The sequence below is a fragment of the Castor canadensis genome, chromosome 10, assembly GCF_047511655.1.
Source record: "Castor canadensis chromosome 10, mCasCan1.hap1v2, whole genome shotgun sequence".
In the NCBI taxonomy this organism is placed as follows: domain Eukaryota; kingdom Metazoa; phylum Chordata; class Mammalia; order Rodentia; family Castoridae; genus Castor; species Castor canadensis.
In genome coordinates, this window is record NC_133395.1 from 1,500,089 (window position 1) to 1,519,112 (window position 19,024).

At 49.1% G+C, this 19,024-nt stretch overlaps 1 long non-coding RNA gene across 1 annotated transcript; it reads left to right on the plus strand.

Moving 5' to 3' along the window:
- Window positions 1–8,464: 8,464 nt before the first annotated feature.
- Window positions 8,465–17,975, plus strand: LOC141411569 (uncharacterized). Its single transcript, XR_012436409.1, has 3 exons — window positions 8,465–8,866; window positions 13,566–13,681; window positions 14,333–17,975. It is a non-coding gene; the product is annotated as an uncharacterized lncRNA (long non-coding RNA).
- Window positions 17,976–19,024: the final 1,049 nt, after the last annotated feature.

Genomic DNA, 19,024 nt, shown 5'->3' on the forward strand with positions numbered 1-19,024 from the left:
CAGACATTTCAACTTTGCCCTGATGCCTGCCTTCCCAACAGATTTCAGAGTTCACGTTCACATCTACGTCATGAACGCCAAGGCCTTTTCAGCTACATGAATTAGTGACACTGAAACCTAGTAAAAAGGCAACTTATACATCTGCAGCTTTCACATTCTATCCGGACAAGCCAGATTGCTGGCTAGAGTTCGCACTGAAGTACCCCGCTTTGGGGTATGTGACTAATTACCGTAAGCATCCTCTGTGAGGATGCATGCCTGGCCCTTTGTGTCATGGAAATGTGACATCAAGCCAGCATGAAGAAGTTAGGGAACCACTGACAGTCAGAGACATGCCTTAAAAAGACCCTCAACTTTTGGTATCACTGTTTTCCCAGAAGCCTTCAGGAGTGGTCACAGTTAGGCACGTCCCATGAATGTGGAGCAGTGGACAGCTTCCTTTGTGAAGCCATTGCTGGGGAAAGATGTATTTGTTTACAGTCGGTCTTTTCCTTGCTTGAAGGAGCTTTTTCAGCCATGCTTTTCCTCAGGTGGACATTTCCATAGTAAAACCATCATTCATTCTGCTGTGCCAGGTGCTGATGCTACGCGGGCATTATTTGAGATATCTCCCATCTGGGAGGAAAACACTATTATTTCCCCCATTTTACTAATGATACAAAAAAAAATGTAGCTTAGTAAAAGAAAGCTCAGAAAAGAAAAACTGGGGAGTTTCAGGCAATCCATGTCTCTAGTCCCAGTACGCAACTGTTGACCTTTCTTTCTCTCTCTCTCTCTTTCTTTCTTTTTCTCTCTCTTTCATTCTTTCTTCTTTCTTTCTTTTCTTTTTTTCTTCCTCCTTCCTTCCTTCCTTCCTCCCTCCCTTCCTTCCTTTCTTCTTTCTCTCTCTCTTTCCTTCCTTCCTTGCTTCCTTCCTTTTTTCTTCCTAAAACCTGGAAAGTTTTCTGAGCAGTGAGAAGGGCTCCTAGCCCTACAGTTATGCTTGGGTTGTGAGGTTGGAGCCCCCTGCTCAGCACCTTGGGCAGCACCTGCTTCTCATGTAGGGTGTGGGGCGCTCAGGACCCTCAGCTCCCTGATCTCCGCCCATCACTGAAGACAGAACCCTTGCCTCAGTGGACAATGGCGCCACACTGGCAGATCTGTCAGTTCTCCACTCACCATAGCCTCCATAAAACCAGCTTAGAGCAAACCTTGAAAAGCAAGAATTTAGTAAAAGTTCTATAAAAAGGAAATGTGTTATCCCAAGACAGAACTTGTTTTTCTCAGGAATTCACAATCATTTGCAAGTACAACGTAATTTCTGCAATAACTCCTTGATAAAATATTTAGCATCTCGTTTTCTTTGGTGAGTTAAGATCACACACTTCTGGCCCACCATTGAATCTCTAAAAGGCAGGTGGCTCACTGCGGAATTACGGAGTTACCGTGCACATCATGCTGGCAGGCACAGAGGCCTTTCCCCTTCAGAATTCCCATACAGAATCCCGGGGACGCTGGAGGGTTTGTCACTTGCTGAACCATGCGAGCTGTGCAAAGCGGTGGTTCCTCTTTCCCACCTTGTCAGTCTGTGTCAGAGGCCTTTCCTAGCAGGCGTGATTCTGCCAATGCACCCTCCAAAGAAGAGTGTTTAAAACACACCAGGTGTGGGGCGAGGGCGGAGAGGACCAGGCTAAGGAGAGGCGTTGCTCCTGCAGCTCAGCCTTAAACAACCTGCCATGATGAGGTTCCACAAAACAGTGAGGGGAGGGGAGAAGGGAAAGGGAGGAACCCTGCTGGGTCTGGGGGGCACAGGATGGACCACAAGGCTGGCTTCCAGCTCTTCCTCTGCCCCTATGTCCTTGACCCTGGGTAAGCTGGAACCTCAGTTTCTCCATCTGAGGTTTGGTCTAGGTGAACTTACAAGCATCTAAGCATAAGGGAGAGAGAATAAAAAGTTAAGTGGTCAGCTCAAAGCAAGAATTTAGTAAAGGGAGTAGTGGAATTAAAACTCTGCCCAGGCTCTCGCCGTACTGGCCTGTGTTCAGAACACCAGACCTGGATTCTTACAGGAGGCAGTCATGTCCATCAAGTCGAGGTTGGAAAGTCAAGAAGGGGGAGAACTGTCATTCTCAAGCCTTAGGAGGGCTTGCTGCTGTTAATCTATCAGGGAGCACAAGACAGCCTCGGCCGGCAGAGGCCTTTTGGGAAAAGTGGGGTGTGGCTGAGGTTCAACAGCAGCCTGATAGTATAACTTGAGATTCGGGGACCCCATCTCTCTCCTGTCCACCTGCCTTCTGTTGTAATGGAAAATCTCACTTGCTCTAATTTCCCTTCTTTCTGTCTTTGCATTTAGCCCTTTCCATTCATATCCCTTACTAATTGGAAGGTATTTAAAAGAAAGTTTACCAGCTGGGCACTGGTGGCTCACGCCTGTAATCCCAGCTACTCAGGAGGCAGAGATCAGGAGGATCTCAGTTCAAAGTCAGCCAGGAGAAATAGTTTGCGAGACCGGATCTCAAAAAACTCATCACAAAAAATTGGGATGGTGGAGTGGCTCAAGGTGAAGGTCCTAAGTTCAAACCCTAGTACCAAAAGAAAAAAAGAGAGAGAGAGAGAAATAAAAGAAAGTTCTGTTTGTCATTAGATCCTTGGTAATTTTCTTTCACTATTTTTTTTTTTAGGGGAAGTTTTGGATTCAAATAAGTTTAACTTTTCTCAAAAAAAAAAAAAAAAACCCCAAAAAAACCATTAAACACTGGTACAACAAAATGAATTTTTAAAATAATATTTTTGTTATGCAAAGATGTTTTTCTAAACAAACAACATTACTATTAGTGGAAACACCTTGTAGAATAAGTATAAAAGTCTTTGAAACCCTTTTTGGGGGGGAAAATCATACAGATTTTATATTAGCAAATAAAATCTTCATGTTCAGGGATAGTGTTGTCCAAATACGCCTGAGAGCTGTCACAACCTGTTCTCCTAGAACAATACAGAAGTGGTTCCAAGCCTCCCATCCCGATCAGTTTCCAGACAAAGGTTATCTGTGCATTGCATTCCATGTAAAATTTTTAAATTTCGAAACATTTTATTATTACAGTAACAGCTATTGCTGCTTCTCACAGACACCCTTGTCAAAGGTTTAAAAAATGTATGCTTGGGTTCATGCAAAAAAAAAAAAAAAAAAAAACAAAGGTCAAAACTTTTAAAATGTCACTTCTTGTGCAGTTTTGCATAGAAAATACAGGGGGAGCAGTGGGAGGCCTCCCTGCCCATAGAAACGGCTGCAGGAAAGAATGTCTCCCTGCTGCCGGGCTCCGCTTGCCCTGCAGCTGGGCTGCACAGAAAAGCACTGTGGGAGCCCATTGTTGCCCAGCTGGGTAACAGTGTTCTTATTTTACAGTCAGCAACCGAGGGGGGCTGGATGTCTCCTAAGTGCCTGAAAAAAAAATATCTATCTCCTGCAAATAGATCACTTTCTCCCTCCTCCACGAGAGGCAGGAATCGAAACTGTGTACTTCATTTAGGAGCTTGCCTTGCAATTAAGCATCACAAAAAAGGCAACCCCGCAAGGGGGGGCGTTGTGGGGTTCACGTGTTCTCCTGACAAACCTGGGCTTTCTTGCAGGAAACAGGGCCTTTGCAGGGTCTGTGTGTGTAATTGTTTCTTTAACCAATTATTCTTTCACTTCTACTTTCCTTGAAGGTCACCTGCCATAGGGATGAAGGACAGAGCACTAAAATTTTAATTTCCAGGGTTTGCAGCAAGGTTTTCAGAATCTTGGGGGCAGGGGGTGGGGTGCAGCAGTTACTCGGAGGGTCCAAGTTCATCCTTCATTGCCCAGGTTGGTTGGGGGTCGTGTCAATGGCTCAAGTTCGAGCAGCACCCAGACCTCGGGCTGATTTTGTTTTGAACTGTTGAGTTGTCTGTGGCTTTTGTTACCATGGAAACTCACTTTTTAAAGGTGAAGAGTCAGGACCTTGTGCAGTGTCCATGGCAGGAATCTGTGATCCAGGGGGACAGGAGAAGAGGTGCTTAGGGCAGGTGAGGTAGTTTTTGATGACATGCCTATGGGGACCACCTAATGTGTAGCCCGATGTCCCAGGGCCACCGGCCTCTTACATTCTTGGTCAAACCAAGTCACCTTCACATAGGACGTTTACTGAATAGTGACACTAGTGCAGAGACTGAGGGATGTTGTTTTGTGATGGGGAGAAAGGGCTCTGGTTTCCCAGCAACCCAAGTGTTCGCTCACTTCCTGGCAAGTGGCAGTTGCTGAGTTAGAAGCGTTCACTCTAATCCCCTGGCTCTCTGGGAACCGGACAAGTGGGTCCTTTACAGAACTGGTGGTGAGCCACCCCAGCGTGCGCTGGCAGGGTGAGCAGCCTCGGGTGACTCAGACTCAGGTGGTCAGGAGAACCTTCTTGTGGGGTGGATCGTTCTTTTAAGAAGACTAAACATGGTGGAGGGAGGGGCTAGTGGTAAATGCATGACAAGCACGTACAGACCGAGCCCCTCGGAGGTCACTGAGTGCAGGGGGTTCTGTGCATGGATCAGGACAACTCTGCAGTGACCGTTCACAGGACACTCGAGGGGGTGACATCTGTTCGGAGCCTGACGTCAGAATGCTCCTGTATCCATTCCCTGACCGTATCCTGATTGTGTGGCAGCCCGGATCTGAGATGAAGGTTCTTCACATGGGAGTCCAGCAACAGGAGGGGCAAATGAAAAGGTGCGTGTTTGACTGTGCTTCCAGGATGTTGAGAACCTGCCCGGCATGAGCAGGCAGGCCTGGGGGGGATTGGAGGGGCTGCTGGGCACCAGCACAGCATCTGGGAGCTGAGCAGCTTGTGCCAGACACCCAGGTTTTCGGCGCTCATCATGCGCGAGCGCCCTGCAATTCTGCTCACCAACCCGGGGGTGGGGAAGTAAGGCTGACATGCTTCCCAGTGACCTGTGACTTAGAGTGACATGATCTGTTCCACAGCTTTTCCCAAGGGATGGTGTGCACGACAAGCTGGATGAAGATGGTGGGGCGCCCGTTGCCAGCTGCGCACACCTCAGACGTGGGTCAAGAGCAGACCTCAGCACCTGGCCAGGCACTGGCAAGGCTCCTAGGAGAGGGGAGAGGATCTTGACCCAGTCTGAAGACAGCAGCAGCTTACACAAGGCACATTTGGAGGCTCTCCTGTCCGTGTCTCCACTGCCCGGAGGGAGCCTGCAGGCTGTGTTTCTTCTGCTTGCTGTGCTAAAAAAACGCCTGTGCATGAATGCTGCATCACGCGTGAGCAGAGTCACAGCAAATGCTCCATTGCAGGGCATTTGGAAGAAGAGGAGGGAATTCCAGGAGACCCTTTTCTGCCCAACCTGCTGCCTCTCACTCCTTTGCTCCCTTCCCTTGGGGCAGTCCCACTCCACCCCAGTGTCTCCAGCAGGTGTTAACACACAGATGCACAAAGCCCACGCAAAGTGATTCTCAATTCTGAAGAAACGATTTAAAAAAAGTGATGTAAGGAAAGAAGTAATTTAGAAAAATCATTTGACCTTCTTTTTTGATCTGTCCCTTTTGTATCTTCCCCTAAATTCAACGTCTGCCTCACAATTTCCCTAGAGTTACTACTAGAGTTCAGTAGTCTTGTTTTGGCGGGGCGGGGGGGGGCAGTAGTGGGGTTTGAACTCAGGGCCTCACACTTGCTGTCCAGGTGCTCTACTGTTTGAATCACGTCTTCAGCCCTTTTTGCTCTGGTTGTTTTGAGATAGAGTCTCGCCTTTCACTCAGATCAGCCTGGACATTGACCCGCCTATTCATGCTTCCTGCAGTAGCTGGGATGCCAGGCGTTGCTACTAGGCCCAGCTGTTTTCTGTCGAGACATGGTCTCATGAACTTTTTGCCCGGGCTGACCTTGAACTTAGATCCTCCCAATCTCAGCCTCCTGAATAGCTAGGACCGTAGGCATGAGCCACGGGTGCCTGGCTTATTGACACATAGCCTCAATGCGTTTATACAGCTGGTGACCAACTGGGAGATCCCTTTGGTCATGTAGGAAGGCAAAGCTTTGGCAGGGTGGAGAGGGGCAAGTACAGCCAGACATGCCAGGACTTTACTTTTCTCATCAGTAAAATGGGACTGAGAATGTTTACGGTCCCTAAACCACGGCCACAGTCAGGACTTTGGTTGGTCATGAAGTGGGTGATGATGTCTTCCACCGCTAACCTACGGTCATCCTGAGGACGGACCTGCCATGCCATGGGTGGCAACGTGTAGTGACAATATCTGCTGTTCCTACCCCCACCCCTGCTGTAGAGTTCCAGTGTCAAAGGGCTGGGGTGGGGCCTGACCCGCCTGAAGGATTCCCTCCTCCGTGACCCGGCTGTCCCCGTTTCCAGCACTTCCCTGGGTTGCCTCTCTAAGTCCCACGTCCAGATTCCCTTCACTTGTATGAGTAGATGGACCTTAAATTCTGCTGGCCTGAGAAACCTTAGGCCCCAAGAAAGAAAGGTCAAGTTCTGAATTTCCCATTTCCTTTCAAGCGATGGTTCTGAAGATAGAAGGGATTCCTCAAGCAGGATTCTGAGGACAGAGTCCCAGGAAAATGTAGCAGCCTTAGGACAGGCTTCAGCTCTGTCATACCCTCCCTGTGCCCAAATCCAACACGGCCAACTCGACTAAGTTCAAAGCACATTCGGTGGTCCTGGGATGGGTAAGGATCACGTTTGTACCAGAGGGGCAGGCGTTTGACCTTAAGAAGTTTGTCTCATGGAATAGGAAAGAAATACCCGTAACAAAGCTTGTTAATAAAGGTCAGGATGTGTGACCACGGCAAAGCCAGCACTGGGGAACAGACGCTCAGCATGGAAGAGTGACACTGTCACAGAGAGAGCTGAACGGGCTCCATCCAGATCACCTCCACGGCCATGTGTGTCTACAGGTTCCCTGGACACACCCATGACCACAGGCGGGGCTCGCTTAGAACGAGCGGGAAGAGGTTTTTGGATGCTGGAAGGAAAATCTGGCTGGTAATATACAGATCATTGAAAAGCAATTCATGTAGCCACAATGGTTTTAGTTGGTCACTGGTAACGTGGTGCTGTTTTATTTTACCCTTATTAGTAATGAGATTGTACCCATGCCTCCAGCTAATTCAGAACGAATTCAATGTCAACCTGTTGCCAACTTTGAGAGAGGAAAATGGTAAATAAAAGAAGAAATACTGCAGAACAGTGATCTTAGCAACATTTAGAGTAAATTCCAAATTAAAAGTATCAAACCCAAAAAGTTATAATCAGAGGCTAGCTGTGCTGTTTTATGAGAAAAAACACATGCTGCTCAAAGGGAAAACCTTGTTCTTTTTCTTGAACTAAAAGTGCTTAAGCTTCATAGCGTTACTAGGAGTTAGGGGGTGGAGGATGGAGCAGAAGAGTCAGGCATTTTGTCACGTCTGTGTGATAGGAAGAGAGAGGGAAAAAGACTTTGGCTTTGGGTTTCCATCTATCAATGTAAAGACTGTATCTGAGTTATGAGAGAGAAAGGGAGGGACAGGAGCACAGTCACTAGTTAAAGGGAGAAGGGCAGAAAAGCCAAATTACCAGAAGCAAAGTGGGAATAAGGGAAAGGAAAAAATACTATCACAAATAATCTTACGTAAGGAAGAAGGATGAAGTCAAGCCTATGAGTTATTATACTAAACATGACATAAATTTTCCCATGAAATTCAGAGTTTGTTGAACTATATTTTAAAAATCCACCTATATGTTGGATGTAAGAGGTCCTTCTAACAAGGTGGCAAGGGAAACTGAAAGCGAAGAAATCAGCAAACAGATACCACCCATGAAAACAAAAAAGAAAATGGAGGTGATAGTACCAGACCACGCAGAATTTAGGGGTATTGGCTCCAAATGAGGCAAAAACACAGTATAGACTCCTAAAAGCTATAATCTGTGAAGATGAGCCATTAATCTGAAGGCACCAATCAACATAGTGACTATGTATAAACAATAACAAGAAAGAAAATAAAATAAAAAAGTAACATGAGGCCAGGTGCTGTGGCTCACACCTGTAATCCCAGCTACTCAGGAGGCAGAGGTCAGGAGGATCATGGTTGGAAGCCAGCCCAGGCCAATGGTTCTCAAGACCCTATCTCGAAAAAATTCATCACAAAAATAGGGCTGGTGGAGGGGCTCCAGGTGTAGGCCCCAGTACCACAAAAAAAAAAAAAAAAGAAAGAAAGAAAGAAAGAAAGAAAAAAAGTAGCATGAGGACAATGTGTACCATCCTAAACTAAAAAATCCCAAACAAATGAAAATGTTGACCTTTATGATTTGCAAGTGTTAAGGAAGGCCTTCCTAATTAGAACTTTCTGAAATGTAAATTCCACCTACATTCCTCATTGGGATTGCAGGAGTTAATACAAGTTACCTGGGAAGACCCTAGAATTAATAGGATCCCAAACAAGCAGGCAGCCCTCTCTGTTCATTGAGTGGCTTGTTGAAGGTTAAGGACTCTAACCATTTACTGAAGAGTCCCTAAAACTTACAGAATGATTTTGCTTGCTTAGAAAAACCAGGACCATCACTAACCATATTTGTAAGTAAGTGCCAGGGGCTTTTATTTTCTTCTCAATAGACATTACCTGACTTCATGCATAGTCATGCTTGCGAGAAGTTTTATGTAAATCAAATCCCATTTTCCAGTTGACTAACTTATTATTTAAAATTTTTTTCTTGCTTGCTTGATTCTCGGTTGACAGTGGCTCTTGCATTTTAGCTGTAGGTTTTCTTTCCCATCCTTTCGGCTGAAGCACTAGTGATCAATCAGAAGTGATTAGCTGTGCTTGGAGACGGGGACTCAAAGAGCCTTGGTGAATCTCATCCCGGGAAGCACGCTTTGGTAAGCAGGGCTGCTCTGGGGTGTGAGCAGTAACCCCAGAATTTATCTGCTTGGGAAGTAGAGAGATATCTGCTCAGCAGTGTCTTGCACCTCTAGGGTACTGAAAGCTGGTGGAATCATCATTTCCAGGCCACATGGTCACAGAGCTGACTCCAAACCACACTCCAGGGAAAGAAGACAAAACCCAGTCTCCTCCAGTGACACCAGGTCACCCAGTAAGCCGAAGGAACTCAGTGGTTCAGTGTGACAGGGGCTTCTTTCCTTCCAAAGCTGGGTGGCTGCAGCAAGCCTGGCCGTGAACTGGGAAAGACCCCTGTTCACCCCTGGAGCTGAGACCTGGTGGAGTGGGTGGGACAGCCCTGGTTGGTCAGATATTATCTTCATTTCATGCATGAGAAACTGGGTCTCGGGGGGGCCTCATAACCAATAGGTCTGCATGGAGCCACGAGCCAGTTCCCTGGGAACTGTCTTTGAGCAGCTGCTGGTGACCGGGCCACCTGCAATTCTGGTTTGATACGTGGATCTGGCTTGATAGGAGGATGGCTGCCTGCAAAGGGCCTCTCCTCTGCAGTGGCCCTTTTGGCTGCTGGCACACTACCCTTCAGGGGACAATGCTCGGAGGCCTCTGCACTCGATGCCAAAGCTCCTAGATGACGGTGGCTGGAGCTTCTCTGTCTTCTCTTCTGTCCCCAAGCCATTGTCTGCTAACCATGCCTGTGGTTCCCAACCTGGGGAGCGTTAGAAGCCCCTGGAAACCACTCTTTCTTTTGAGGTGAAAACTCCAGCCCCAGAGATCCTGATTTAATTGGTCCGTGTGGGCCCTGTGTCACCAGTGTTTTTAAAAAGCCCCCAGGTGATTCTAACCCCCATCATACCCGAGAGCCACTGGACTCTCTACAAACCCACAGGACTCCCTACAGCTTGCAGAATATGTCAGGCCCAGACCTGTGGCCTAAAAGCAAGACTTGATTTGGCCGAAATGTATTTCTACAGCCTTGTCTTTTATTACAAGGGCCCCTGAGCACTTTTTCCTCAGCAATGTTGGTCTACTTACTCACCTGTGTGGTGCCTTCCTGTGCCAGGTGCCTCGTATTGGGGCTATGCACAGGCGCCTCCAGGGAGGGGGGCAGCACAGCAGGGACTCACACGTGTACATACGTGCTGGTGGCAAGAGTGCACACCGGGCTCAGAGGCCAAGCCCTGCGTGGGGCAGGGTCAGAACTCCAGGTCATGCTGAGCTGCCTTGGAAGATGCCACCCGGTTCGTGGGTAAAGGAAAGGGCCAGATGTTCAGGTAGCAGGATGGCATATGGCTAGAGAGCCTGGGAGGTTCCTCAGAATTGGTGGTGTGCAGGCAGAAAGAGGGGTTGAGGAGGCTGCAACCCCTGGGCAGAGGGCCACTTGGGAAGGCCTTGTGTACACTCACTGACTCCTTTAAAACCGGCCTTCATGTCTCCACTTCGCTGTGACAATCCAGAGCCTCAGAAAAAACGATTACCCAAGGCCACCAGCTGAAAAGCAGTAGTGATAAAGTGTGAACCCCCGTTTTACTGATCATAAACCTTCCAGAAATGCCTACTACTACCCCCACTTCCTCCTCCTTCTCCCCTCTGCTGTAGTGGACTCCCCCAGTCTTCTCTGCATTGTCTGATGGTGCATGCACGGAGTGGCCTCTCCACCTTGTCCATAGCGCCCCACATACCTTGTACCTGGCCACATGAGCTGCTGCTTAGATCCTAGCTTTTGTCTGAGGTCCTGAGGGCGTCACTCACATTGCCCTCTCACAGGTGCCCTGGTGGTCCTGTGTCAGCATGGCTCTTCTTCTCTTGGTCTACAGGACCCCCGGAGGCGGGCTCTGTCTGCGTCAGTCCTGGCCTGGCACACGGAATCCGCACGAGTACTTGTTCTGAGCCAAGGCTTGTGGTGGAGTCACGAGTGCATCTCTGAGTTTGTCTCAAATGTCTGTAGTCTACACAGAACTGTCAGAAGAGGAATTCTAACACCCCATCCTGGGGCACAGAGGGTGTGCCATGGAGCAGTTTCTAGATTTGGGGGAGTCTTCTTCATTGCAGGCTTGGGAAGGATCTTTCTGAGTCTTTGCTCTTGGCACTGATGATGGGCTGTGCGCCCAGGGAGCCGAGGTGGAGCATGTAGGAAAGGGAACGGAAAGCTCTGCACAGAGGTGGGCTGGGTTGGCCGGGAGGGTTCTCACTCAGCTCGCTAGAGAGGCAGAAACTCGGGGGAAATGCTTGACCCAGGAGAGCACGTTTGGGTGGAACTGCCAGGAGTCTACCAGTCAGGATCTAGTCATGGTGGGTACAGCAGAGTCAGGTAAATTGAGGAAACCTGACATTACAGTTTCCTAAAATCCTCTGCCCTTGGGTCCACTTTTTCCTTTCCCACTCTTATCATATCACACACAACTGTGAATGTCTCAGTATTTATACATAGCACCACACACGACTTTAACTGCAGCCATCTCTGAGACAAGTCATTGGGGGATTATAAAATATGCTCCATGTCGCATTGTGAAGTGCTTGAACCCTTTTGGTAAGTTTGTATGGCTTTCGGAATCAGAGAATGGTCAATAAAATTTCTAAAGTCCAAATAATTTGGGAAGAGGAGGGGCAGATGGCAGGGGGTCCATATGATCCTGCATCCCACCAAGGTGGGGGCAGCAGGTGCTATTTTGCCATCCAGTGTGGGACCCCGGGTCCTTCCAGCTCTGATATGCATATGCCAGACACCTAGGTCACTTGGACTGGTTCCGGTTTTGACCCACTCCACAGGAGGCAGTTTCTGTCAACTGCTGGCTGCTGATCTCCAGGCCCAGAGGGTACCATGTGGCCCGCTCAACCCTGAGATCCAGAGCAAAGACTTGTCTGTAAGACTTGGGTGCAGTTCTTGCTGCCACTTCGGCTTCCAGGGCTACTTTCTTTGGGTCTCATGCCTCCTGTCTCTGAGACATTAATCTCAAATATATATATTTTTGTATGTATTTGTGGCACTCTACCAATTGAGCCACACCTCCAGTCCATTTTGCTTCGGTTATTTTGGAGATGGGGGTCTCATGAACTGTTTCTTTGGGCTGGCCTCTAAACTCATCCTCCTATCTCAACCTCCTGAATAGTTAGGATTACAGGCATAAGTCAGTCACCAGTGCCTGGCTAGTCTCAGATTTTATAATCCAAATAACTGAAAAGTGTTAGCTTTCTGGGCTGTCCTAACAAATCAACACAAAATGTGTGAGTGAAAACAGACATTTGCTCTCTCACAGCTTGGGCGGCCAGAAGCCTGAAGTTCAGATGTAGGCGGGGCCATGTTCCACCCAGCAGCTCCAGGGAGGGTCCTTTGGAGCGTCCCCAGCTTGTGACATTGGTCCATCACCCTTGGTGTCCCTTGGCTTGTGGCTGCAGTGCTTTATCCTGCCTGTGTCAGTACGCAATGTTTTCTCCATGCGTGTGTGCTTCTCCTCTAGAAAGACGCCATTCATGTCAACCCAGGGCCGTCTCCTGTGTGACATCTTAGCCAGTAGTGTCTGCAAGAACCCCATTTGCAAATCATGTCGCAATCTGGGATGCTGTGGTGGAAAACTTCAGCATGCTACTGGAGAGACACCAGCGAGCCTGTGACGCCCACAGGTTCGAGATTTCAGTTAGAAGCTAACGGGACTTAGAGCTAATGTCTGAGGCGGAGCTCATCTGAATTTGTTTTAAAAGCGTCCTAATTATCTCGACAGGACAGAGCATGGAATATTGGTCAAATTATTTCAACTGCAACCTGCCTGGCTGATTTTTCTCCGAACAGGGTTGCCAACCCCTCCTCCTGCCAGGTTGGGCTGAGCTGGCCTCCTGCTCACCCTGTGGGGCTCTGCAACCCTCCTCCCCTGCACTCTTTCTGTTCCTAAGAACACAGATGTGACTGTTGCTGAAGTGGAAAACAACACTGGGACATTGTTCAGAGGAGTTTTAGGGCCAGTAGCACTTAGAGCAAAATGCCGGAGCTGACGGACTTAAGTTTTTGTTCCCTAAGTGCCACAGGCCATCTCCGCGGCTGGATGGTCAGGATGGTCAGGATGGTCAGGATGGTCAGGATGGTCAGGATGGTCAGGATGGTCAGCCCGCACCTGAGCGCTATTTCCAGCTCTTCCGTTACCTTGAGGGTGACCTTGTGAAAGCTCTTTTTACAAGGAGCTGATTTCGTCTTCCTCTGTAAAGTGCAGGTGGTAGTCATGAATCTTTGTTTGCTGCAGGTTTGCTTTTGTAAACCTCATCTCAAATGAAAAGTGCTGTGCAGCTGGGAGCATTGTTTTTATTAATAACTTCACTTTGGCACAGCTTACCCACTTCTCACGTTTCAAATTAATATTCTGCTTCGGAAAGTATGCTACGAAAACAACTTGTCTGACTTCTTCTGTCTTCTCTTTTGGAAGCCGACCTGTGCACAAAATAGTGAGATTGTCCTAAAACTCGGTACATGGTTTTCTCTTTCCATGTTAGGATCTAAACTTGGCCAGGTCTTCTACACTGAGCGTCAGTCTGTCTCCTCTGGCACTGCTGTTTGTTGACAGCTGCATTGATCAGTGTGGGCTGCCATAACAAAATACCACAGGGATCGGTTTCTCCCGGTTCTAGAAGCTGGAAGTCTGGGATCTCGGTACAGTATGGTCAGTTCCTACTGAGGATTCTCTTTCTTTGTAGATGACACATTCTTGCAGTACCCTCACATGGCAGAGACGGACAGACAAAGACACAGCGAATTCTCTGTTGTCTCTTCTTACAAGGGCACTAAATTCCATCATGAAGGCCCCTTACAGGTAACCTTATCTCAACTTTGTTGTCCCCTAAAGATCCCCATGGCCAAATGCCATCCTGTTGGGGGTTAGGGCTTTGACATGTGAATTTTGGGGGGATGTAAACATCAGTCAGCAGCACTGGTGGTAGACTGTCTAGAAATAGGATTGTTTTGGTCCAACCTTCTCAAAAATAGTTCTGTCTCATATTAGTGGTGTGTCTGAAGCCGATCTAGAGATATCTGGATAGTCAGTCCATTATGCTAACGTTCCCATTCTCGCCACTACAGTCCTGGAGATGGGCTGTGGTCAGGGCTACTCCAGGACACCACGTGTGGACCCCAGAGAGCTCCAGACCCAGTGCCGATGCAGTGAAGGGGGTGAGGCAAGAATTGGAAACCTTGAACCCTGTCTACTTCTGGGTGGCATGGCTCTCTGAATCGCAGAGTTCTCAGTGCATCTGGTGGCACATGGGAGAGCAGTCCGGGCTGGGTGCATGAAGGGACCGAGCCTCCCATCCTGGCTCCTCTGAGTTAGGGGGAGGGGGTCTCATTCCTCTCCACCACTGAGACTCTAAACATGGTGCAAGTCTCCGGGAGACACAGGGGTGACAGCACAGTGTCTGCCCACTGGCACCTTTGTCGCACTAATTTCTTCTTCATATCTTACTTGCAGCCTTGGGAGCCAGTGACAGCAATCTCCATCGAGGTCAAGACTATTCACAGCACCAGGAGCCCAGCCGAGAGGATTATGGAGAAGGCAGTCAGCAGCCCCGGGGCTCAGCCCCTTCCTGCCAACTGCAGTGCTCTCCTGAGGGAGGGATTCATGGATTCTGGTTCCACATGGTGCCAACCTCAGGTATGACAGAAAGGCAAGACTACACTACTTGGAAAACCAGGGTTTCTTTGGCCGTGCAGTCCCCTTTCCAGTGTTTATGACACTCAGAAGCACGGGCTCAAAGTAGGAAGAAGCAAAAACTCCAGCCGTCAAAAGATTGGGGCATCAAGACCCCTGAGCTCCATCTGCACTGTGTTTCCCAGATTGTGAAGAAGCTGTGGACGTTCCTGGGCTCTGACCTTCTGTCTCTGAAGTCCAACAGTGTTTAGTGTCTGAAGATGGATCTTTGGGGGGCAAGATGGAACGTGACAGAGCTATGAGGAAAGCTCACATCTCAGGAAATCGTTCTGATGAAGCCCCATTCCTAATACAAGCATTTTTCATAAAGCACAATTAATAATTTATCCAGCCGTGGTCAGACACTTCCAGTCTTTGAACAGAACATGGGTATCCACAAGTGCTTGGTGCCCATGTCTTCTGGATTATGAAAGCCACCAAAAGAGAACTCTGCTGAGGAGCCTGGCTACAGAGAGCAGTCCTCAGGGGGACAGCCAGGGAAGTGCTGCTGAATTCCTTCTCTCTCCTTCGTCCCCTGGGGTGTTCTCAGAGGATGGGGCTACAGGCTTAAACCATTAAAACCCTGACGGCAGTGAGAACGGGTCTCTGATCAGATGGTTACTTTTGCAAGAGAAGTGGCTGAAAGCCAAGCCTGGCCAGGCCAGGTAACAAGGAAAGTCAAGGTCGAGGAAGACTGCAGAGTCAGAGCGGCTACTGGAGAGTCTATTACTTGTCGTCTTTCGAGCACCACAATGAGATGTAATAACCCTAAACTGGCTGAGAACAGAAATCCGGCTGTCCGTCAAGTTCATTGTGTCGTATTTTACCACAGTCAGCTCTGGGCTCACTGAACCTGTGATAATCACTCAGGAAGAGGCCTGAGGACTGTCCATCAGCCCTGGCCCAGCTCCCCGAAACTGGAATCTGCTTTTGACCAGCATGTCATTGTTTACTGCATGGGAAACTTGCTAATGGTTAGCTAATGCTTATTCTTGTTCACCACGTGACTAAAAATCTAACAACAGCACGATCTTACATATGTCTTCCCTTCCCACACCTGTGGCAGAATTTCTGTGGGTCCGGATAGCACACTGTGGATCCTGAACCGCTGGCTCTAATGACAGGAGTTCTGTACTACACCCTCTGCTCCCTGGAAGTACCGTCCACTGTGCCTGCGGGAAGGAAGCTGGGGAAGCCTGGGCTTGAAATGAAGGAACGGAAGCCTCCTGCACTCTCAGGGGAAATGTATGTCTCCCTGGACAGTTGTCACCTCTCTTGTTCCATGAAACCCAGGTGGGCTGCCTGTTTGGGTGGCCATGGCGCGCCTATTGGTATGCATGTGCTGCTCCTACACTGTCAGCACAATGACTAATGTTTACTGGCACTCTCTTTAAGCCAGCACCACCCCCTGTCATTGCATTTAGCTTTTCCCCAGCTCCCAGGAGTGAAGTGTGACCCTACTGCTGAAGCACAGCCGGAAGCGACGTCCCAAGTCCCTGGACTGGCAGAGGCTCCAGGGCCTGACTCAGGCGTGGCCTGCTCTGAGCACAAGGTACCTGAGACGCTGAACTTAAATGCCTTGCGTTCTTCTCAGCAACGTAGTAGTTTAGAAGCAGGAACAGGAATGCATCATGACGGCTGGCCTTGCAAACTCTTTGCTGCTTAGGGCCTAACTGTATGTAATCTATGGCCTTTGTTTCCAGAGTCTTCTTCTGGGATGAACTGTATCATTAATGCCTTCAGTTTCAATCCCTACAGGGGCCAATATTAACTCATGCGCATGGTGAATGTCAGCTGGTGTCAAGGAGAAAAGCCTCCTCAAGTACTAAAATTGAGCCTAAATCCACACAGAAATGCAGAAACAACAGAGTTCTGGGGCCACCTGAGTATGGGTGGCTGAGAGTCTCTTCTGCAGAAAAGGGGACCAAGCCCAAGACGGAGATGAGGCGAGACAGTGAGGACCATGGCGATCTCCTTTCTAGAGAATTCCCTTAGCCAAGGACTTGCTCTGCACATGCAAACTCTGCTGAGGCCCTTTGTTTCCCACCTGTGAAGTAGGAACAAGTCCTCTCTCATCCCATGACCATGGCCACCTTGCTGAGGCGTTGACAGCTGGGGTGGTGGAGGCTTTGAGGCCCCAGAAGCCATCCTGCACATGGGACCTGACTGCACTTGGACATGTAGGATCTGCAGCAAGACATCTGTCTACCAACTTCCATGGCCAGGGGCTGACCATGGGAGCTTGATCTTGCCCAAGGCTCAGGACAGGACTCCAGGCTCAAAAGCCAGCATTAGCACCAGGCCTTTGGGGTCCAGCAGACTCTTCTAGTGTGTGTGTGTGTGTGTGTGTGTGTGTGTGTGTGTGTGTGTGTGTGTGTGGAGGTGGGGGGGCGGAGTGGCTCAAGAGTGGACTCTGGCAGACCCACTCAGGAGGTTACAGACCAGGCAGGACAGAGGCAGGAGGCAGGATGGGAGGTTCGGTTTCGGTATGACTCCTCGCTCCTCTGTAACTTAAAGCTATCCACCAAGGCAGGTGAGTGCCTATCTCTGTTTCTTAGAGCCAGTTTTCTTTACGTCCATCTCTGGATCTTCTTCATCAGCCTCTAGTCCCATTCTCAGCTGACCTGGCAAATTGAGTTGAGCCCTAGGGAGTCTCCCTCAGGGCTGTTAGGGTCTAGGGAGGGCATGCTCTGTCTTTCCCATCGGACCTCCCTCTGCCCCAGTTGGGTGGACCATCTCTGGGCCCCCTGAAAACTACAGGGGTGCAAGGAGTGCAGGTGCAGTTGTGCAAGGAGTGGTCTCCACACTTGAAGCCATGCAACACCCTGTCTCCACTAAGACAAGCAGCAGCAACTCCATTTCTTCAGCAGTAGAATAGCATCTCTTCTGTGTCCTGTGAGGGGCACAGGGCACATTGTAAGTGTGTCTCCATGCAGTCACAGTCACCAGCTACTGACAGTGGTGCCAGCACTTGTAGCAAGTCTGAGTCACTTCCAGGTTTTCATCCCCCCTTCTGGCTGTGTGCAGACTCAGACTGCTACTGACAGCCAGTGCTGCCGAGTGTGTTGAGGGAATTCAGGTCTTCCTGTCACTCCAAAGGGCCAGAGAAGGTCCCCGTGAGGGCTTCTGTCAGAGCGGCACAGCTCTGCTCTTTCCATGGCCGAGGAGCACCAGGGTCCCCCAGGAGTGTCAGTCTATCCCCTGGACTCATGGTGCTCCCTGACCTGGAAGCATTAACCAGCCAGCAGCAGAAACAGGGCAGCAAATAACCACTGAAGAAAGTGCATGGGAGCCAGGGAAGGGGCCCTGGGGTCCATGAGTGAGCGGGAGCGATTGCTCCACTGATGAGGAGGCCCCGCTGGAGAACAAGCAGGAGAGGACCTGCACAGGACGGAGGTGGGCTTAGTGGAGAGAGCTGGGCAGTTCTGTGTGTGGGGGTGAGGGTGGGGGTGGGGGAGGTGGAGTTGGTGGGGTCTCCTGGGAATACAGCAGTGGGGCCTGCGCTCAGGAGGTGAAGCTGGGGAATGTTGCTTAGAGAGTGCTAAAGGCAGGTGAGGATGACGGTTGCACCCAACAGTGATGGGCACGGGAGAGCCCTCTGCTCTGAGTCACAAGAAAGCCAAGGAGCTGACCCCAACCTGTGTGGCCGAGAGTGTAGAGGACAGCCTGGCCTTGCCTGCCCTCGCCTCTCTTCCACCATGTTGACTGACGGGCACGACTGCCCCCTCCATCCGGCTTCCCTTTCGGGTGGACTTTGTTCCTCATGGCAGGAAAATCTGGGCTCCCCTAACCAAAAGATAGGGCTAAAAGAACCCCTTCCCTTTATTGCTAGAGATGGTGAGCATTTTTTCATGTGTTTTTTGGCCATTTGAATTTCTTCTTTTGAGAAAGTTCTGTTTAGTTCACATGCCCATTTCTTTATTGGTTCATTAGTTTTGGGAGAATTTAGTTTTTTAAGTTCCCTGTATATTCTGGTTATCAGTCCTTTGTCTGATGTATAATTGGCAAATATTTTCTCCCACTCTGTGGGTGTTCTCTTCAGTTTAGAGACCATTTCTTTTGATGAACAGAAGCTTTTTAGTTTTATGAGGTCCCATTTATCTATGCTATCTCTTAGTTGCTGTGCTGCGGGGGTTTCATTGAGGAAGTTCTTACCTATACCTACTAACTCCAGAGTATTTCCTACTCTTTCTTGTATCAACTTAAGAGTTTGGGGTCTGATATTAAGATCCTTGATCCATTTTGAGTTAATCTTGGTATAGGGTGATATACATGGATCTAGTTTCAGTTTTTTGCAGACTGCTAACCAGTTTTCCCACACTAAGATTCCACCTCACCCCTGTTAGAATAGCCATCATCAGCAACACCACCAACAACAGGTGTTGGCGAGGATGCGGGGAAAAAGGAACCCTCTTACACTGTTGGTGGGAATGTAGACTAGTACAACCACTCTGGAAAAAAATTTGGAGGCTA